This window comes from Pleurodeles waltl, chromosome 6 (genome assembly GCF_031143425.1).
Source record: "Pleurodeles waltl isolate 20211129_DDA chromosome 6, aPleWal1.hap1.20221129, whole genome shotgun sequence".
NCBI classification, from domain to species: domain Eukaryota; kingdom Metazoa; phylum Chordata; class Amphibia; order Caudata; family Salamandridae; genus Pleurodeles; species Pleurodeles waltl.
The window spans coordinates 248,533,167-248,556,827 of record NC_090445.1 but is presented as its reverse complement, the minus strand read 5'-3'; the positions used below and the strand labels follow the sequence as shown (position 1 = coordinate 248,556,827).

General features: G+C 42.6%; 1 protein-coding gene across 1 annotated transcript in view; it reads left to right on the top strand.

The window, feature by feature from the left end:
* Positions 1–23,661, top strand: part of LOC138301518 (parathyroid hormone/parathyroid hormone-related peptide receptor-like) — a 198,893-nt gene that overhangs the window by 144,426 nt on the left and 30,806 nt on the right. The gene's annotated exons all lie outside the window — the stretch shown is intronic.

Genomic DNA, 23,661 nt, shown 5'->3' with positions numbered 1-23,661 from the left:
AATGTATTGGTAATTAATTCAGCTTTCACAATCCCTCCTCTGATGGCAAAAGATTAAAACAATTTTTGTTAATCTAAAATTTGTTTCATAATAATTTTTCACATTTATTTTCTTTTTCAAATTCTCATCAAAATATTTACTCCTTCTCATTTCTAATTCAATTTAATTTCTTCCCTCCTCTGATCATTTTCCGTTTTCTGCCTTTTAATTACAAGGTACTGTTAGAAATGGGGCTTTGGTTGACAGTCAGGTTACCCCCTGTTCAAGCAAGGACCCTTACTCTAGTCAGGGTAAAAGAGAATCATCCTCAGCTAACCCCTGCTTACCCCCTTGGTAGCTTGGCAGAGCAGTAGGCTTAATTTCAGAGTGCTAGGTGTAAAGTATTTGTACCAACATACACAGTATCTTAATGAAAACACTACAAAATGACATAGCACCAGTTTAGAAAAATAGGAAATATTTATCTAAACAAAACAAGACCAAAACAACAAAAATACACAATACACAATTCAAGTTATCAATTAAAAATCAAAAAGAGTCTTTAAGTAGTTTTAAACACACACTAGCACTGCTAGCCTGAAAATTTACCTGGTGTGCGTTAAAAATAACCCCGCCCGGGCGGGTGTGAGTCAAAAATAACTCTGCACGGCGGTATGTGAGTCGGTAATCCACCCGCACGATGATCCAAAATCCCCGCAGCGCAGGTTGTGATCTTCCAGTCTCCGTCAGCAAAGCTGCGCGCCGTTACTCCTCCTCTGTGAGTCGATTCTTCGGTCGCGTTTCCTGCGAGCATCGTTTTCTCAGCTGCGGAGCCAGCGGCGCGTCTTTTTTTTGCGACAGATCGGAGTCGCGTCAATCTTTTCCCCGCACAGCACTCTGTGTGTGGATTTCCTTGTCTTTAGGCTGCCAGCTTCTCCTTTCAGGGTCCCAGGAACTGGATGGGCACCACAGGGCAGAGTAGTAGTCTCTCCAGAGACTCCAGGTGCTGGCAGAGAGAAGTATTTGCTGCCCTGAGACTTCAAACAACAGGAGGCAAGCTCTAGATCAAGCCCTTGGAGATTTCTTCTCAACATGGAAGGCACACAAAGTCCAGTCTTTGCCCTCTTACTCTGGCAGAAGCAGCAACTGCAGGATAGCTCCACAAAGCACAGTCACAAGCAGGGCAGCTCTTCTTCCTCAGCTATTCAGCTCTTCTCCAGGCAGAGGTTCCTCTTGGTTACAGAAGTGTTTCTCAAGTCTGTGGTTTTGGGTGCTCTTCTTATACCCAATTTCTCCTTTGAAGTAGGCCTACTTCAAAGTAAAGTCTCTTTTGAATGTGAAATCCTGCCTTGCCCAGGCCAGGCCCCAGACTCTCACCAGGGGGTTGGCGACTGCATTGTGTGAGGGCAGGCACAGCCCTTTCAGGTGTAAGTGACCACTCCTCCTCTCCCTCCTAGCACAGGTGGCTCATCAGGATATGCAGGCTACACCCCAGCTCCCTTTGTGTCACTGTCTAGTGTGAGGTGCAACCAGCCCAACTGTCAAACTGACCCAGACAGGGAATCCACAAACAGGCAGAGTCACAGAAATCGTTTAAGCAAGAAAATGCTCACTTTTTAAAAGTGGCATTTTCAAACACACAATCTTAAAATCAACTTTACTAAAAGATGTATTTTTAAATTGTGAGCTCAGAGACCCCAAACTCCACATGTCCATCCGCTCCCAAAGGCAATCTACACTTTAATGAGATTTAAAGGTAGCCCCCATGTTAACCTATGAGAGGGACAGGCCTTGCAACAGTGAAGAACGAATTTAGCAATATTTCACTGTCAGGACATATAAAACACATTACTTTATGTCCTACCTTAACCATACACTGCACCCTGCCCTTGGGGCTACCAAAGGCCTACCTTAGGGGTGTCTTACATGTAAGAAAAGGGAAGGTTTAGGCCTGGAAAGTGGGTACTCTTGCCAAGTCGAATTTACAGTTAAACCTGCACATACAGACACTGCAGTGGCAGGTCTGAGACATGATTACAGAGCTGCTTAAGTGGGTGGCATAACCAGTGCTGCAGGCCCACTAGTAGCATTTGATTTACAGGCCCTGGGCACCTCTAGTGCACTTTACTAGGGACTTACTAGTAAATCAAATATGCCAATCATGGATAAACCAATTATATACAATTTTACACAGAGAGCATATGCACTTTAGCACTGGTTAGCAGTGGTAAAGTGCTCAGAGTTCAAAAGCCAACAGCAACAGTGAGGAGAAAATAGGAGGCAGGAGGCAAAAAGACTGGGGATGACCCTGCAAAAAGGGCTATTTCCAACAGGTACAATTTATTAACTCCCCATAAGCCAATGATAGAAATTATAATAATCAATATTACTTGTATTATTATTTTTATTATTATACATTTCCCTAGGTTGCCCAGCCAATTTCCCACAGAAACAAAACCCTTGCCAAGCTCTTCCCAAACTCCGGGCTCTTCAAGAACTTTTAAGTCAGACTTAATGTCAGTCAGATTGTTAATCAAGCTTCTAATTTCTCTACTATTATCAGGAATATAAGTATAACAATGTTGCAAATTCAGCAGTTTACAGACTCTGCCCTCCTTTGCTAAAAGGATGTCTAACGCAAGGTGGCTCTGAAGAGTCATAGATCTCACCGCAGCCATTTCATTTCACTATGGCTCCAGAAAAACTAGTCAGCATGTTATCCACAATAGTAGAGAACTTTCACATTTTCATGGAATTTAGAATAGCCTCTGCTGAGGGAATTATAGCTTGAATATATCTCCAATTATGCCAGAATAAGACTCTCTCTTAGGTCTGGCAAGGTGTAATTCATTCAGTTTAGGTGTCTCGTTTAAGTTTACCATCCTCTTGGAAGACGGTAATAAGCATTTGGTCCACATATATAATAAACCCCTGGAATTGCTAAGTCTTGTCCATTTAACATGAAAGTCCACTTACTCTGGAACAGAAACACATGTCTGCTTTCACTCATTCCCACAAATAATGTATCTGCTCTGGATTGTGGTCTATATATACAAAGCTTTCCTATGTGTTGCACATCTAGAGCTAACTACTTCCCTTGTGTTTTAATTTCACTACATGCATAATCATTTCTAAATGTCCTTTTCACCAAGCCCTTGTCTAATTTCCCCTTTAATGCCTTTCTTCTGTCATCAGTTTGATCTAAAAACCTCTTTTCTGTTGGTGTAAGCAAGCGTGTTAAATTGTTCCTGTGCGCATAAGCTGTACCAAATGTCAATGTAAGGTCAAAGAAACCTCTCACTAATTCTATATTATTTTCTTTAGCCACTCTTCTCAAGTATTTAATAATAGGAACAGAAGAGAACACCAAATCATGATTTGAATAAAAAATACTGTATGTATTCTTGGTTATAGAATCTTGTTAAAAGAAGACTGCAACTAATTCCATACGTTAGTGGCAAACTGTGATAGGGTATTCCTTCCTCTATTGATGAAGGAAATTGCGTGCAAGCATAACACTCTCTTGCCTTCATTGGCTCAACATATTCATGCAACAAGCGATAGAAAACGTGAGAGGAAAGATCTCCCTGTGATTTATAAGTATATCTCGTTCCTTTTAAACTTGTCTAACTCTATAAGTGTAGTAGTAGTTTCTAAAGCAGAGGTAAGCTTAACTACAGCTTCATCGAGAAATCTCATACTCACAATCAATAACAAGCATACTATCATGCACACATTTGCTAAGCCAATACCTATGTATTTACAGCATCTATTGTTCCTAACCTGCTTGTTGTGGTTACTCATGATCAGTAAAGAATCAGAAAGTAGAAGGGGAAAATATATAACTATGCAACAAAACAAACAAAAAAAAATAATCTTCAATGTTCTTGGCAGTTATTTACAGCTTTCAATCTCTTTTTCCAGAACTTTTGTTGAAATCGGTTTAGCATTTTGTCAAAATCCATTTATTTTCAAAAGTCTTTTCAGGTTACTTTCAGTGTCTCTTTTCTTTCTTTCAATTACACAGAATCATTCTCAAAGTTCAATTCATTGACCAACTTCACGTGCCAAAGTACTGGCCTGGAATCTCTCGATCAAAATAAAATGACAGAAATTCACTTTGCCAATCACTAGTTGTTGCCTACACCCACTCAGGTCCTGTGTACCTTCGATTTGCAATTTGTTTTCTTTTCAGTCTTCGATCTCCACTTAATTCCCCATCACTCAAATCTTTTTTTCTTGTGGTGTCTACTTCTTCTTCGATTGTTGACAATTCAACTGAGTCTTTTCTTTATGCTTGTGATCTTGGCCACTTGTCTTCTTTCTGTGTTCCTTTTGTCGGTGTTCTTTTCAGTGACGTGTTTACAGCTTCTACTTGTTCTACTTGACTTGATGTACCTGCAACTGGTTCTGGAGGAGTCAGACCCTTTCGACTCTGATTTGACTCAACCCCCTCCACCAGATCGGTGGGTTGTTCTTCTAGAGTTTCAAGACTGTCTGCTTCTGGGAGAGCCCTCCTCTGACTAGACTCTCCTGCAACCTCCATTGAGGCTTGTTCGATGTCACTCTACTTTAAGTCCTCCGTCTCTGGAGGATTTTCCAGTTTCCTTGTCTGCTTCTGGAGTTTGTCCGGAAGTTGTTGGTACTCTCAACAACTCTTCTTCATTGTCTAAAGGACAGGGTACTTTCTGAGTGTGGCTGGCATGAATCCAGTTCAGAATTCCTGCACACTTCACAGCCGTGGTAGTAACCAGCACTACTTGGTGAGCCCCTTTCCACCTGGGCTCCAAACAAGTCTTCCTCACGTGTTTTCTGATTACAACCCAGTCTCCAGCTCTCAGGTTGTGACTCTGGTCTTGGGATGGCTGCACAGTTGTGGCTTCCACCTGATGAGAGAAAGAGCGAACCACATCAGCCAGACCCTTGCAGTAATCCAACACCATATCATCTGTTATGTTCACAAGAGCATTGACAGGAACTGCTGGCAGTCTCATTGCTCTGCCTATGAGGATTTCATGCGGTGGCAGTGCAGTCTTCCTGTCGGGTGTGTTTCTCATACTCATCAGAAATAACTGTAGTGCGTCTGGCCATTTCAGATTCTTGGACACACACATCTTTTCCAGTCTTGACTTCAGGGTACCATTCATTTGCTCTTCAAGTCCTGATGCTTCAGGGCGGTAACTACTGTGCAACTTCTGCTCAATGTTTAAGGCTGAGCATAGTAATTTAATTACTTCACTGTTGAAGTGACTTCCTCTATCTGATTCTAAAGAGACCAGAAAACCACAGCGAGGTATCAGTTCCCTAAGCACTAACCTTGCATCAGTAAGTCTGTCATTTCTTTGTGTGGGGTAGGCTTCAATCCAGTGACTAAAAATGCAAACAATCACCAGCACTTATCCCAATTCTCCACATACAGCCATCTCAATGAAATCTATCTGCATTATGCTAAATGTACCTCCCATCCTTCCAATGTGGCTCATATTAACCATATTCCTTTTACGCACATTCATCTGATGGCAGATGATACAACAGTGGCAAACTGCTTTGGCAACCTGTCTAAATCCTGGATTAAATCACAACTGCTTGTAAGTGTGAATCATAGCATCCCTCCCAACATGTGCTGGTCCATGGTAGTATCTAGCCATTTGAGTCAACAGGTTATTTGGCAGGACTATTTGGCCCTCCTCTGACACCCAAACATCATCTTCTCGTTGTACACATTTCAATTTAATCCATGTTTTCTTTTCTTCTTTGTTAAAATTTTCCTGAAAATCTTCAATTCATCCCAAGTATCTATGACATGCAGCACATATTTTGTACTAATTTCTTCTTCAGGTAACAGTTCCAACTTGTCCTTAAAAGATAAACAATCCAATGCGCCAAACCTTGCAACTTGATCTGCATATCCATTTCCCATTGACACAAAGTCGTGTGATCTCTGGTGTGCACTGCATTTCACCACATCAATCTTTTCAGGCACTCTGAAAGGCTTGTAACAAATAATGGAATCTATCACAATTTCTAATTGGCGAACCAGAAGAGGTCATAAAACCTCTCTGCGACCATAACTGACCGAAATCATAGACTATTCCAAATCCGTACTGGCGGTCTGTAGAAATGGCAACTTTAAGCTGTGCAGAAACATGGCATGTTCTAGAAAGAGCAACCATTTCAACTACTTGTGCTGAATATACTCCCCGAAGCCAGCAAGCACTGAGTATACCAGAAATTGTGCACATGGCAATATCCTGCTTTCAATGTTCCCAAAGTTATCTCTTAAACAGGAACCATCAACAAAAATAATTTGGTCATTTTCTTCCAATTGGGTATCTCGAATTTCAGGTCTAGGTTTTGTGCACAAATCAGTAACCTCCAAACAATCATGCTCAATATCTTTTAATTTGTCAATTTCAATGTTTTCTTTTGGAAGCAAAGTTGCTGGGTTAAGCACTGTACACCTTTTCAAAGTAACATTTGGTGAACCCAAAATTATAGTTTCATATCGGGTCAATCTGGCATTTGTCAGATGTTGGGTCTTTGTTCGGGTAAGAAAAACTTCAATGGAGTGAGGGACCAAAGTAATAAAGGGATGTCCCATCACAATGCTCTCACTCTGAGTGAGGCTCAAACCAACCACTGCCACAGTTTGCAAACAGCCAGCTAAAGCTGCTGCAACTTGGTACAAAAGTAGCTAAAAAATATGCTACTGGGCGGTTTACACCACCATGTACCTGTGTCAGGACAGACAAAGAATATGCATCACGCTCATGACAAAACAACATAAAAGCTTTGGTATAGTCAGGCATTCCCAAACCCGGAGCTTTGCACAGACTTTTTCTCAGATCAGTAAAGGCTTTCATACAAATGTGATCTAACTCTAGGGGGTCAGTAACCTCTTTGTGTGTCAACGTCTGCAGTCATTTGAGATGATTAAAAGATTGGGAGTCCACTGTCGACAATAGCTCTCCATTTCCAGAAACATTCTGACATCTCTGTGTGTAACTGGGGGCTTCATCTGGTTTCATCTGTAATATGGCAATGACTCTTACTCTGGAAATTGTTCTAGCTCCCTTTTTAATTAGATGTCCCAAATATTTCACTTCTTTCTGACAATACTATAATTTTGCTTTCCCAAATTATTTTATAAGGCAATAGTATCTCTTCTGCACTCTTCCTTCTTCTTTGAAGCAACGAAAAAATCATCAATGTATTGAACCAATGTCGATTGGAAAGTCATTTCCAATGACTCCAGATTATTTTTCAGTATCTGATTAAAGATGGATGGTGAATTCTGCACCAACAATATACGCGATCAAGGAATTTAAAACAAGAGAAATTGGCTATTCTTGTGAAGAGGTACAGAAAAGAATCCTTTTGACAGGTCCACTAGTGCAGCACTGGACAGCATTTAGGGCCAGATGTAGGTAAGTTTGGGTTTGCGACTCACAAATTGCGAGTCTGAGCGACTCACAATTTGCGAGTCGCAAACCCATATGCAGGATGGTGTCCCTGACACCATCTGCGAATCGCAAGGGGGTCTCAAAGACCCACCTCATTAATATTAATGAAGTGGGTCGCAATTTGCGACCCCCTTGCGATTCACTGCACTCACAGGGATGGTGGCCTGCTGGAGACAGCAGACCACCATGTCTGTGACTGCTTTTTAATAAAGCAGTTTTTTTTTGTATTGCAGCCCATTTTCCTTAAAGGAAAACGAGTTGCATACACCCGAGAAAATGAAACTTTTTGGTTTAATTTTTTTAGAGCCATTCACAAAGGGGAAGGGGTCCCATGGGGACCCCTTCCCTTTTGCGAATGGGTTAGCACCCATTTGTAATGGGTGCTAACTGTGAATTGCTTTGCGACCGCGTTCGCGGTCACAAAGCAATTCTGCATTGCGAGTCGCAGTCCCATTTTGCGAGTCGGTAACCAGGTTACCGACTCGCAAAATGGGAATGAGCATCGCGATGCGCGTTTTGCATGGCGCAAACAGCGAATTTCGCTGTTTGCACCATGCAAAACGCTTTGTACATCTGGCCCTTAATCACTATATCATTTATTTTCCTCAAATCCTGAACTATTTGAAATTTCCCACATGGCTTTTGCAATCCCATTATAGGTGAGTTACATGGGCTGCTCAATACGTCTTTTAAGTTGACTTGCCTTACAACTTCTGTAATTATAGGTACGATCCCTTCAGTAGTATCCTGTGTCATGTGCTATTAGGGAATCTGAGAGAAAATTGCATTTGGCTTAACTGGGACTTTGACTGGCTCAAATCTTTTGATTAGACCAATGTCATTCCCCCGAAAATACCATACTCTCATCTTAATTGTTCCCTGTAAGTCAGAAGGAAGATCTTGTACGATAAAGACAGGAAATAAACTGATTAAGGGGTACTCTTCATTTACTGAGTTACAGTCTGTTGCCTCAAATTGGTCAACTTCATCATCACTATTTGTCTGAATGGCAATTCCATCATTTGACCAAGTAATTGAACATCTCGTTTTGCATAGCAAATCTCTTCCTAGAAAGGAAACTGGACTTGAGTCAAACTACAAACTTATGTAGGCCTCTGAAATTTCCAATTTTAACTGAAACTGGTTCGGTAATTGGGGTAGTCAAATAATCATTTGCAACTCCTACAATTTGTATTGTTTTCTCTGAAAGAGTTAGGTTAGGGATTTCTGCACTTCTCACAGTACAGCGTGTAGCTCCTATATCAACTAAGAATGAAACTCTGTGACCCATTACCTTTCCCTTCACACATGGGCCCTTTTGGTCGACTTCTAATGAAGCTGATAACACACATTCTTCTTCATCTGAACTCTCACTCACCCAATCATCATTATTTTCATCCTCACTGTGTAATGAGTATTGGTGTACTCTGTTATTACTGGGGTTAAACATTTGACCTGTGTTCTGCTGAGGAAGCATCATCTGCTGCTGATCCATTGGGGCTTGAGGTATCTGTATTTGTTGCCTAGGTACCATTTAAACTTGGGGTTGCATTTGCTGTGCCTGTGGCATCTGCAAACGTGGCATTTGCATCGGTTGCATGGGCTGAGGACCTTCCACCTGATTCACATTGTTTTCGAAACCAACATTTTGACCTCTCACTCTTGGTCCTCTCATATTTGGAAAATAATTAATTTAATTTGTCTGTGGGGCAACACCTTCTGGTCCTAGCATCGGACATTCCCGCTTCCAATGCCCGAGGCCCCTGCAAGTTGACAAGATAACAATCTTTTCATTCCCTGCACATCATTCTGTGTGATTACAGTATTCAAATCATGACCACGGTTCACATTTCCATTTCCACCATGACCTCTACCTCTTACCTGATTCTGAAACAAGTTTCCCTGCTGTAGCTGCTGAAGAAAAAACTCCCTTGCATCCCTGAATGTGCCGCTTTAATATGCATCACCATTGCCTTCTCTTTCAACTTTCTCTGTTTCAATTCAGTCTTGTCACTATAGTACTTTCCATATTGAAATACCTCATCAATTGGCTTTGCTTACCAACAAATCAAATGACTCTTAATCATCCGGCCGATTTCAGGTTTCAGTCCTTTGACAAACCTGAACACAAAATGAATCATGTCTTTCGGCTCAATTGTTTCTGTACCACTGTAATGTTTAAATGCCTGCAACAATCTCTCATAGTATGCATGTATGGACTCTTTTCCTTCCTGTGCTATCCTGTCTATTCTCTGTCAATTGATATTTTTGGGAGAAAGTTTTGTTTTCAAGAATTCAATCAACTTTGTAATAGTACTTCATTACGTCAGGAGATGGTGCACCTGTTGACTGGCCTCGTGGGGGCTCTCTCACTGGCCAATCTATACTCCTTTTGCATTCCACCCACAAATCTGCTGGAACCACTATTTCCAACAGTGTATTCAAATCTTCCCACAGGCATTTGGCAAGTTTCACGAACCTATCGTTTTGCTGGTACCATTCCACTGGTTTCTCTCTCAATCTCGGGTAGTCTTTTGTAAATGACAAAATGTCTCTTCTGCTCCAAGGGACATGGCCAAAATTCCCTCCCGGAATTTTCTCATTGGTCATATTTTTACGAGATCATCAGTCTTCTGTACATTAACAGTTAGATTTGCAGACTCCCTTTTCTTTTTGTCTCATTTCTTTACCAACCTGCCTTCCCATTTGTCTAATGCTCTCCATCTTTGAATACTCTGTAACAATTCCCTAATGTGAATTTTCATTCCCGGTATTCTCATGTTCTCAATATCCTTTGAGTCAAATTCTAATCTGTAACTTCTTCTTAGACGCTCCGTTTTCTCAATTTCTATGTTGTATCTATCTGCCAGGTCTGCTAATTTCTGATTTACCAATCCTGCTTTGTTGGTAATTAGTTTGCACAAAAAGGGCAACTCATTTTCTCGGTATGAATCAAGTCTGTCCAATCCAATTGTTCCCTCCATTAATTCTTCTATTTCCAATTTGAGCCTGGTCAAATTTAACGGACTTCCTCCACTGGAATCACTTGGTGTGTTACTCAATTGGTCCAACCATTCAGTTAATTGCTGGGCTGTCAAACCAGGTGATGAGACATTATTATTACCTGCATCGGGCAGCTGTTGTAACGTTAAACATGGAGTCTCTGGAGTCACCAAGAATGTGTTAGAACCCTTGTCTGGTCTCCCTGAGACATTCAGTGGAGTCCTGGAATAATTCAGGTTGATTAATGGACCGCTCATGTCAAATGTCTTGTTCACTGAAGTCAAACTCCCTGTATTTACACTTAATCTCCTTAATTCTGCACTCAAATTGAAACTTTTCTGTTCATGGCACTTATTATTTCCTTGAGCAAACAATGGTATAACGGGACCAATAGTAACAGGTACTGACATAGCGTCGGGACTTGGTCGAACGTTCTGATCTCCAGGGTTCATTCCTCCTGGATTCTGATTTGTCAAAGGATTTGTTTTTGTCTGTGACTGTAGCAGAGTCGCTACGACTCCACTTCAGACTGTTTCCCCGGGGCCTGCCAAATTGTCCTCTGGGGGCGCCTTCCTACACCCGGAAGTCCCGTCCTCTGACGTGGATCCGGGTGTCAGATTTGAAACACTGGAAGATGAGGAGACGGTGCGAACGCCAAGAAAAGAAGAGGAGCCGGCGTGCACACATAAAGGAGAAAATGAATGGACGGAGACACCAGAGAAGGAGATCAACGCCCAACTCGGAGACGAGGACGTGAGGACGCTGAGATGAGAAGAACCACCAGAGGATATCTCTTCCCGCAGCAGTGCCAGTGGGTCTCGCAGGTACGTTCCTGCATTCTAAAGCCCACGAAGTACTATTGGAGGAAGGGGCCCCTTACCATCGTTTTTTTTTTTTTTTTTTCTTTCCTCTTTCCTTTCTGTCTTTAATTATTGAAGGGGGAAATGGAGCTTTGTGATAGCTAGAGACACATTTAATCCCTAACAGTGGGATAACTCTCTACCGTCATCCTAACGATATTCAGAGATGAGATAGAGAGAGAGACACACACACACAAATGCCGCCCCTAAGCACACTTACTCGAGCTTTAAAGATTATATATTTTTAATTGGAGAAGTCCTCTTTCTTCCTCGCCAAGCACAGAAAGGAAGAGTTGTTATTAATTTTTTGTTGCATGAAGAAACCATCACTGGGGTTTTGCATATTGGGTTGTTTCTTTTCTTTTCTTTGGTGACAATCCCTCACTCCCGCCCCAAAAATAAAAAGGTCTGAAGAAGAGGCCCTTACCTATTTTTCTTTCCCTTTTCCTTCCTTCCATCGGGTGGAACACCTCAAAGACCATACCCCTCAAATCTGGACCACACCTGAGAAATACCAAAGAAGAGAAATTAAGAAGAGAGGCCAGAAGAGTAAAGAAGAGCTGGAAAAAGGAAAACAGTTAATTAAAACAAAGACCCCACAAGGAAATCATTAATAAAAGTAGTTCTCAAATCCAACTCCTGTTGTCTGAAAGAGTCATATACTTACCTTAAAAGAACCCACTACAGTGACATTGTAATGGGTGTGTATCTTCGGATTGCATGTGCTTGCATTGGGGACATCAAATTAGGTGTAGACTCCATCTGAATCAATGTCGGGGAACGCCTGTACTGTCTGCATTATTAAACTTGGTGTTGAGTTTATAATAGGAACGTCTGGATAAATCCTGGGGATGGCAACCTACGGCATAGGTGTCTGAATTGTAGAAGTGGTAGGGCTAATATGGCTAATCTGCACTTGGCTTTGTGTTGCTTCAGTAGGTACTGGAGCAGTAGATCGGCACTAGTGCTTGGGCATGTCTTACGTTCTGCTTATGGTGGGGGACGCCTTCTTAATAATTTCAAAATAAACTCATCATCGTCTGAATCTTCATCATAAGTCAAGGATTTTCTAGACTCTTTTGCCTCCTGCTCTATTTCCTCGGAAGGATGTGAACCCTTCTTATTAGCCTTCTGTTATAGATGGCTCTCATTCTCTTGTGTAATTGCCGGAAACATCTGAATTCTCTGTAAAGTCTCAGTTCTCCAACATTTCTGCTCTCTATCCCATCTCGCCTTAGCTAAAGTTTTCTCAGCTTCTCTCATTCTCGTCTCAAATTTCTGTTGCTGTTGCTGTCTGGCTACTAACTCCCAAATAGCTAATGTTTCAAACTGTGCAGGTCTTGTAGGAGGTTTTGAATCATAGAGTACTCTCCTAAAATTCTCTAATATTCTCAAATTAAAGGTTCTGTTGGCAGGAAACGCTAAGCTCCCTTCTTTCTCTGTCTCTTTGCACCATTTTTTTAACCAAAGACATGGCAAAGCACCTTGTTGCTCAAATACAATGTATGCGGGTGTACCTTGTCGTGGTGTAATTTCTCCTATTCTAACTGGAATGACCACATCTCCCCGTAGGGCACTTTTTAATGCTTTGAAAATTTAAATTTCTATGTTTAGGCTACGCTTTCAATCAAATCAGGAGGTAAATTTCAATCCCCAAATCCTTTTCATCTGCCTTCTCACCCAATAACGCTTCACGGTTGTCCACCAATCCGTTTGTGGCTTTTCTCACCAACCAACTTATCCCAGCGCAGCTCTAGTGATGTCACACTCACACATACAGAGGTTGACATATCCCTCCGGCTCGTCTTCCTCAACTCAGATTCATACCAACTAATGCAAATATTGCGAGCACTAACTAAATGAATACTCAAACTTGTCTGTCAGGTAGGTAACACAATTGCTTCAGAAACCTTACTGAATTTTCAACTACGGCTTTTAGCTCTGACAGATACTTCTATCTTAGTATCCCTGACTCGCAAGCAAAATTTGACCAGCAAATTTTAACCTCAACTGATGATTGGCTCTTCCTGGTGCACTTAGGATTCACCAGATCTCCGTTGAAACTAACACTCGCACTCTGAATTTGTCAATCACGCCCGATTGACCTATTAAACAGACAAATTACAACATCAAACCAAGTGTCTCATACACTTTTACAATACTCTGGAGTCTTAGACCACACAGGGTCCGTATACCAACAACCAGGTGGGCAATATTTGAGCACAAAGCGCCACACACATGTGAAGTTCGACGTCTTCCCTACACACACCCTTTTGAGTATGCAGACTCCTTAAACAACTTCACTGGAGTACGCAAACTCCTTAAAAACTTCATTGGAGTACGCAAACTCCCTATTACTCACAAACATCAGAATTCATCTGCAATTTGCTTAAGCAGTGCAAGCGCAAAATCTATTCCATTCACACTCTCACTAGGGACACTGAGAACATCTTTAACAAGCATTGGAGAACTCCAAGGTTCTGAGAAAGTCATGGTAGGCTTTTAGGGAGACATAACCTTTCGTTTGTATTACCAAATCTGGAAAATTATGGTGGCCTCTTAAGGAGACTTAACCATTTACTTTATTATCTACTGGAAAAACATGGAGGCCTCTTAAGGAGATCTAACCTTTCTGCTCTGTTACCAAAACTGTGAGCGCTTCTGGCCTTATTTTGTCTTTAGTAATTTATTTATAAGGAGCTGCATTAAAGGTTCGATGGATCTTTTGACTACACTTAGAGTGATTCCACCATGGATCATAACTTCACACCAGCAATGTAACGACATAATCAATAACAACTTCTTTTCTGTTTAGGAGTCAGTAATCTCTATGCACCATGACCCATTCGGCCATGAATAAACACACCTTTTAGTTGAATTAGATTGTTTATTTCCCTAGATTAACAATGCTAATATCACATAAATTAGTCTAAAAAACGAATGGTAAGCGTGTACAAACAACACAGGCTGACCAAAACGGTGGAAGAATCTCAATTTAACTAAAGAATTAATCATTAGGCATTCAAGAGTTACAATGCAGATTAATGCAGAGAATAACTGAACAATAGAGATGGCATACATCTAGACTCAACAGGTGAACAAAACAAACCCTCCAATTAGAACGGCATGTTTGGGCTTCATGCGAAAGTAATTTTAGTCAAAGTTAATTTGGAAAACATGTAACTAACATTCTATCAAAATAGTGGTTGGTACCTAGAAGAAAAGAACAAAATTTATAACAGAAACAATAACATCCTGTTATACCTCTCCTCAATGGATTGGCAAGATGCGATTTCTTTGTCAGTTGGACATCCGTCTGATCCGCTTCAGCAATGGGACAGTGAAGGGATTGACTCAGCCACAATGGGGCTTTAAGTCAACGGAACCAACTTAGACAAGTCATCAAGCTAAGGAATCAGCATTAACACATTTACTCTAAGAGGATAAGATATGAGGAAAAGAACATCTGGATCTGCGGTGCTCCACGAACAGGACTGCTAAGGGGTAGAAAGTAGAATCCAATGAAGCTAGGAATCCCAATTGCAGTCAGGCAAAGTTAAACTTCATAAAGTATCTTCTTGTGCTGTCATTGGTCAGAATTTCATATGTTCACAATAGAGCCAATAAGCCTTAATTTCTAAGTCTATGATATAATTAGACAGTCTTTCACACGTCGAAGATTGGCTCCTCTTCTCCCGTTCCCATTTTCAGCTTTGTCAGGTAACTTTTTAGTTGCAATCCTAGCTGCAATCAGTGCAGCCGTTGTTGAGTCCTGGGAACATCAGTTTCTCACGCATCAAAGATACAATAGTAACGATTCGCATTACAGTACATTTCGGCAGAACAGTTCTCACGAGAAAGTTTAAGGCATCCTCAAATCACATCTGCAAGTCGCTTGGTCAGCACCTTGTGAACATGGGACAATATTAATTTCCCTGCTTTCACAAAACATTTACGAACATTTATTTCTGCCAGGAAACTTAACATGAGGCCCTATCGCTAGGCCCAAATCTCATAATTAATCAATACCTTAATATATTTAAGCAAATACATAGTACTAATATGTTAGTATGATCCACTAATACATTTTATTCTACACATGCACATTTATCTAAAATATAAGTTACTTGAAACTGATTTTTCAAGGTGTAACACATCAAAAACTTCCCAGCAGGCAGAGGGTGCCTTTCTAGTAGTTCAGGAAAGGTGCACACCCTTCTGCCCTCTAATAAGTCTCCCAGTTGAGTTAGCCCCGTGTGTCCATGCTGCCCGAAAGGTTTTTTAAAGCAAGCAGTGACCACAGTGGCAACTCTGGGGTGCATGCCACCAGCATCAGAATTCGAGTGAGGGTTATCTTCCAGGAGTGCCTTGCAACTTGAAGAGCGCGACACATTTAACACCACACTCATATAATATTCTTAGCACAGTGCCCCACATGTACCTGTCACCCAGATATTTCAGTTCAAGATTACTGGGATCTCCATCACAGCTGCCAGGCCAGTGTAGCCGTGCCTCAACTTAGTACAATTCGTAATTGGGTGCTCCCAATTGACCCTCTGTCACGATCAATGCATTTTGCTTAGATAATATCTGTGCCGTCTACCACCCTTATGAGGTCCTCTAGTATACTGCTCAAAGTAGGAAACTTTTCCTGGATGGGAGATATAGTAGTAATGATAGGGCTATCATTTTGGACAGTGCTTTTCTGTTCTTAATCTACAATGGCAACTTCTTCCAGAATGCCAGACTCCCTGAGTTTCACTGTCACTTTCCCTATATTTCCATCGATCAGCTCTGCCTCATTGTGAAATATACCTGGGTCTCTGAATATGGAAATGTCGCAAGTTCCCATCATAAGTCCAATAGTAACAGATCCTCCCTCATAGGCGAGGATAGTACATTCATGGGATACATACTGGATTTAGCGCAGTTAGTCCCAATACATCACCAAAAGACTTCAGGTTTCTCTAGGTTGAAGAGCTCACTGGTTTCTCTAAACTGTGGTCACCAAATGCTAAGTCCAAACAGTTGGTCAGGAAGGCCAGTAATGTCCCTGATGACAAGGCGAAGTATGAGGCTGAATATGCCATCTTATGCAGTACAAGACTCACAGCACCTATGTTGAGTCTTGCCATGTTTTCTCTATCACCATCTAGAGTCACTCTAACATGGAATTGATAACCCATCCATGAATATTAAATTTGAGAACAGATAAATCATCTGATGCTGCCCCCTGCTCTGCGCCATTTCATTGTCCGAATGTATACATTTTGCAGCACAACTCCCATCCTCCTCTGTGGCATGTTCTTGTCAAACATCTCACATCTGCCACAGTCTTTTAAAACCAAAGTGTTTGTCATAATATGTTGTCTCAAAGCTCAGCTGTTGCGCTGTGAAACACCTCATCTCATGTCATTGGTGGTCTTTGCTCAAATGTGCAAATTGGACAGGACAGCATGTTTGAAGTGCTCCATAACCCACTCCATGGTGAAGCACAAAGTCCTTGTGCTGCTTGCTGAGGATACTTCTAGCCATGTTATGACAAAGGAAGGCATCATTCAGCACGAGGAAGAAAGTGGAAGAGCAGCTGAACAAGCTTGCAAACGCACACATCAGTGAAAGGTTAGAAGGCTCCAAGCCATGGCTTTCACCTTTAGCGACTGTTCAGGGATCAAAATAGCCTCAAGCAGTGCACATCAGGTTGTACTTGTGCCTGCTACAGACTGTAGTTTTCACAGAATGACGTCTAAAACCAAGAGGTCGAGACCTCATCTCAGAGGTGAATGGCTTCCACTGGTTCTCAAAGATATACTTGATCTTGGGAGACCAAAGGCTTCCCCTTGAGCCTGGCTTTTGATATATTACCTCTTCTTTCCATGGACATTGCCCTACAATGCTTACAAACACCTTAACTTCTCAAGCACTGCCAAAGTGTTTCCGAACAGTATGAGGCCGTTGTTAGATTTCTTGGTAAAGTAAATGTCATCAAGGACATCCTTGTCTGGTGCTAAGTACAACAAGAAGACCTGAGCTGTACCTCAGATGCTAAAAAACAATGGACCCATGCGTGACAGGAAGAAATATGAGTTATAGCTGTCCAGGTTTTTTCGGAAGTCCGTTTTCAGCAGAAGACGGTGCCCCTGACCCTATGAAAGTCAAAGATATAAAATCCTCCCCCTTTTTTTTCTTATTTCTCAGACATTGTGACTTACGTTAGTATGTTTACCAGAAACCTACATTCTCCCACCATATGCATCATCCATGTGAAAGTGGGCTGAACAAGCATGTCGAGCAACATAGAAGAGGAAGCTTTGTTCATTGATAATACAATTAAATATTATGATTCTGAAAAATACAATCACCCAAAGGCTGCGCACACTAAGTGCAAAGTACAATTAGTTCATTTGACAGCCTACAAATGAACTAATGACAGCCCCAGCACATAGACACTGCCAAGTAACTCTTTTGGTGCTTTGCAATAGCCAGTAAGAACTATTCATGACTGATGAGAGGCTGCTGCTGGTAGCCTCACATCATGTGAGACCAACATCGCTGACTCTCTTCATAATCCAAATTCACCCTGGAGACTAAGGAATCGAGAAACCTAGGGTTGTGTCCATGGATGATTTGCTATCCCCAGTCTGGAAGCCATATTGGAAACCCTGATGCAGAACTACGCAATCTAGTAAGCTTCTGGGCCAGAGCAAAGCCCAGTCACGGTCATCACAGAGATTATACATGCAATATTGACACAAACAGTAAGAGAAGACTTCTGCACCCTACCAAATGGATACCATTTAATGGTGATGAACAATGACCAAACAAAGTATCAGGAGATCAACTTAGTTCGGCACAGAAAGTGATCCTGAAGTCAGAGAAGTTGCTGGATCCCCACTGGCTGATCCAATAGGTGCAAACTATCAAAAGTCTTCCCTTTCAAGGCAAGGGGTTTGTTGACTTTCTAGCGACTCTGTTTCTGGAAGAGAATCAAAATACCACAGACTCTACAAACCTCTTGTTTCAGTGAGCAAGAAGCACCTGGTGGTAGAATCTATCCGACAGTATGGCTTGTGTAACCCCGAGCCACCCAATACTGATGGCATGCACCAACAATGGCGGAGGAACAAAGACCTCACAAGAGAACAGAGGAGTTCTCATGAGCCTGACCTGAGGGTCAGTAATTAGACACCTAACTTGGATCCAAATCTTTGTTCAGGCTGAAAATGCAATATTTGTACGTGGTTTGGAGATTTCAATATGCAATCTTGTGACTATACCGGCAAGACAGTTTGCAGTTTCAAGGATTTCAATTCTGAAGACTTGAACCATTTTAAACACTCACTTATAGGGAGGCATTGAATAATTTAAGATGAAAAAAAACACACTTATCCTTTGAAACTTTGAAAGTGATATTGGGGGCCCCCGCGAATTCCAACTGTAACTGGCAACGGAAGGTAAGTATTATCGATTTTATTTTAGTTTCTCCTAAACTTTTTGCAGTACTTTCCAACTCTACAGCCATTAGCAATTGATCACAGTGATCATAACCCCCTTGTCATTACTTTGAATATAAAATGTCTGACCCAATTAGTTCTATATCAAATAAGAGAGTAATGATGAAATGGGGCAAAGTTGAACTATTGAGGTTTTTTAAATGAATTAATTATTTTTAAAAAAAACTTTGCAGTTCCTTTGATTTGTTTAGATACTGAGGCTGATCCTTAAAACATTCTGGATAATTTTGTTTCCATTTGCCATTTTGTCTCCATCAAAGTGACTACAAAACCATCTTCTGCCATGACTCAACGGCAGATTGGTCAATTTGGACTGCTCTGCAGCACATAGGTAAAATGGGGTGCAATAACAGGGGATTACTGGCGCTCAGGACACTAATTGGCCAATTATATCATTAGGGGTTGCCTACACAAGGGAAAACACCCATCCCTCGAAGGTTCAAAATAAACCCAACAATACTTAACACAAAGTGAGGCCCCCCTCGCCGAAAACTTTTTCATTCACAAGTTAAGTGAGTCAAAAATCAAGTGAGTAAAGTTCACATCAAATAAGTCAAAATTCAAGTGAGTAAAGTTCAAAGAAATGCAATCTATAAATTTCACGTAAATCAATATAAAGTCCAATCCAGTCCAGAAGTTTATTTGATCACATCTTCAAATTTACAGCATCATCCATGGAAATACACTCCGAGCCAACACGTGTTTCGTCATGGGGAAGTCTTCTAGTCCCCAACGACTTCTTCAGGGCTCTATATTACAAGTAAATAATTGGTATTAGAAACCAAAATGCTCAAACTGTATGATGCAAAGTAAAGTATGAAAAAAGGTCCCCTTCAAGCTCAAAGAAAGCAAATCCCCAAGAAGCGCAAGAGGAAAAGTGATCCTAATAGTGATAAAAATCCTGTAAAGAAATGGCTCCCTGTTGCAGTTACCCCCCACTTTTTGCCTGATACTGATGCTGACTTGACTGAGAAGTGTGCTGGGACCCTGCTAACCAGGCCCCAGCACCAGTGTTCTTTCACCTAAAATGTACCATTGTATCCACAATTGGCACACCCTGGCATTCAGATAAGTCCCTTGTAACTGGTACTTCTAGTACCAAGGGCCCTGATGCCAAGGAAGGTCTCTAAGGGCTGCAGCATGTCTTATGCCACCCTGGAGACCTCTCACTCAGCACAGACACACTGCTTGCCAGCTTGTGTGTGCTGGGGAGGACAAAACGAGTAAGTCGACATGGCACTCCCCTCAGGGTGCCATGCCAGCCTCTCACTGCCTATGCAGTATAGGTCAGACACCCCTCTAGCAGGCCTTACAGCCCTAAGGCAGGGTGCACTATACCATAGGTGAGGGTACCAGTGCATGAGCATGGTACCCCTACAGTGTCTAAACAAAACCTTAGACATTGTAAGTGCAGGGTAGCCATAAGAGTATATGGTCTGGGAGTCTGTCAAACACGAACTCCACAGCACCATAATGGCTACACTGAAAACTGGGAAGTTTGGTATCAAACTTCTCAGCACAATAAATGCACACTGATGCCAGTGTACATTTTATTGTAAAATACACCACAGAGGGCACCTTAGAGGTGCCCCCTGAAACTTAACCGACTGTCTGTGTAGGCTGACTAGTTCCAGCAGCCTGCCACACCAGAGACATGTTGCTGGCCCCATGGGGAGAGTGCCTTTGTCACTCTGGGGCCAGTAACAAAGCCTGCACTGGGTGGAGATGCTAACACCTCCCCCAGGCAGGAGCTGTGACACCTGGCGGTGAGCCTCAAAGGCTCACCCCTTTGTCACAGCCCAGCAGGGCACTCCAGCTTAGTGGAGTTGCCCGCCCCCTCCGGCCACGGCCCCCACTTTTGGCGGCAAGGCTGGAGGGAACAAAGAAAGCAACAAGGAGGAGTCACTGACCAGTCAGGACAGCCCCTAGGGTGTCCTGAGCTGAGGTGACTCTGACTTTTAGAAATCCTCCATCTTGCAGATGGAGGATTCCCCCAATAGGGTTAGGATTGTGACCCCCTCCCCTTGGGAGGAGGCACAAAGAGGGTGTACCCACCCTCAGGGCTAGTAGCCATTGGCTACTAACCCCCCAGACCTAAACACGCCCTTAAATTTAGTATTTAAGGGCTACCCTGAACCCTAGAAAATTAGATTCCTGAAACTACAAGAAGAAGGACTGCCTAGCTGAAAAACCCCTGCAGAGGAAGACCAGAAGACGACAACTGCCTTGGCTCCAGAAACTCACCGGCCTGTCTCCTGCCTTCCAAAGATCCTGCTCCAGCGACGCCTTCCAAAGGGACCAGCGACCTCGACATCCTCTGAGGACTGCCCCTGCTTCGAAAAGACAAGAAACTCCCGAGGACAGCGGACCTGCTCCAAGAAAGGCTGCAACTTTGTTTCCAGCAGCCTTGAAAGAACCCTGCAAGCTCCCCGCAAGAAGCGTGAGACTTGCAACCCTGCACCCGGCGACCCCGACTCGGCTGGTGGCGACCCAACACCTCAGGAGGGACCCCAGGACTACTCTAAGACTGTGAGTACAAAAACCTGTCCCCCCTGAGCCCCCACAGCGCCGCCTGCAGAGGGAATCCCGAGGCTTCCCCTGACCGCGACTCTTTGAACCTAAAGTCCCGACGCCTGGGAGAGACCCTGCACCCGCAGCCCCCAGGACCTGAAGGACCGGACTTTCACTGGAGAAGTGACCCCCAGGAGTCCCTCTCCCTTGCCCAAGTGGAGGTTTCCCCGAGGAATCCCCCCCTTGCCTGCCTGCAGCGCTGAAGAGATCCCGAGATCTCGCATAGACTAACATTGCGAACCCGACGCTTGTTTCTACACTGCACCCGGCCGCCCCCGCGCCGCTGAGGGTGAAATTTCTGTGTGGGCTTGTGTCCCCCCCGGTGCCCTACAAAACCCCCCTGGTCTGCCCTCCGAAGACGCGGGTACTTACCTGCAAGCAGACCGGAACCGGGGCACCCCCTTCTCTCCATTCTAGCCTATGTGTTTTGGGCACCACTTTGAACTCTGCACCTGACCGGCCCTGAGCTGCTGGTGTGGTGACTTTGGGGTTGCTCTGAACCCCCAACGGTGGGCTACCTTGGACCAAGAACTGAACCCTGTAAGTGTCCTACTTACCTGGTAAAACTAACAAAAACTTACCTCCCCCAGGAACTGTGAAAATTGCACTAAGTGTCCACTTTTTAAACAGCTATTTGTCAATAACTTGAAAAGTATACATGCAATTTTGATGATTTGAAGTTCCTAAAGTACTTACCTGCAATACCTTTCGAATGGGATATTACATGTAGAATTTGAACCTGTGGTTCTTAAAATAAACTAAGAAAAGATATTTTTCTATATAAAAACCTATTGGCTGGATTTGTCTCTGAGTGTGTGTACCTCATTTATTGTCTATGTGTATGTACAACAAATGCTTAACACTACTCCTTGGATAAGCCTACTGCTCGACCACACTACCACAAAATAGAGCATTAGTATTATCTATTTTTACCACTATTTTACCTCTAAGGGGAACCCTTGGACTCTGTGCATGCTATTCCTTACTTTGAAATAGCACATACAGAGCCAACTTCCTACATTGGTGGATCAGCGGTGGGGTACAAGACTTTGCATTTGCTGGACTACTCAGCCAATACCTGATCACACGACAAATTCCAAAATTGTCATTAGAAATTGATTTTTGCAATTTGAAAAGTTTTCTAAATTCTTAAAAGACCTGCTAGGGCCTTGTGTTAGATCCTGTTTAGCATTTCTTTTAGAGTTTAAAAGTTTGTAAAAGTTTGAATTAGATTCTAGAACCAGTTGTAGATTCTTAAAAAGTATTCCAACTTTTAGAAGCAAAATGTCTAGCACAGATGTGACTGTGGTGGAACTCGACACCACACCTTACCTCCATCTTAAGATGAGGGAGCTAAGGTCACTCTGTAAAATAAAGAAAATAACAATGGGCCCCAAACCTACCAAAATACAGCTCCAGGAGCTTTTGGCAGAGTTTGAAAAGGCCAACCCCTCTGAGGGTGGCAACTCAGAGGAAGAGGATAGTGACTTGGAGGAAAATTCCCCCCTACCAGTCCTATCTAGGGAGAACAGGGTCCCTCAAACCCTGACTCCAAAAATAATAGTCAGAGATGCTGGTTCCCTCACAGGAGAGACCAACACCTCTGAAATCACTGAGGATAACTCCAGTGAAGATGACCCCCTGTTAGCCAGGATGGTCAAAAGATTGGCTTTGGAAAAGCAGCTCCTAGCCATAGAAAGGGAAAGAAAAGAGATGGGCCTAGGTCCCATCGATGGTGGCAGCAACTTAAATAGGGTCAGAGATTCTCCTGATATCCTAAAAATCCCCAAAGGGATTGTAACAAAATATGAAGATGGTGATGACATCACCAAATGGTTCACAGCTTTTGAGAGGGCTTGTGTAACCAGAAAAGTAAACAGATCTCACTGGGGTGCTCTCCTTTGGGAAATGTTCACTGGAAAGTGTAGGGATAGACTCCTCACACTCTCTGGAAAAGATGCAGAATCTTATGACCTCATGAAGGGTACCCTGATTGAGGGCTTTGGATTCTCCACTGAGGAGTATAGAATTAGATTCAGGGGGGCTCAAAAATCCTCGAGCCAGACCTGGGTTGATTTTGTAGACTACTCAGTAAAAACACTAGATGGTTGGTTAACTGGAAATGAAGTGTGTGACTATGTTGGGCTTTATAATTTGTTTATGAAAGAACACATTTTAAGTAACTGCTTCAATGAAAAGTTGCATCAGTATCTGGTAGACCTAGGTCCAATTTCTCCCCAAGAATTGGGAAAGAAGGCAGACCACTGGGTC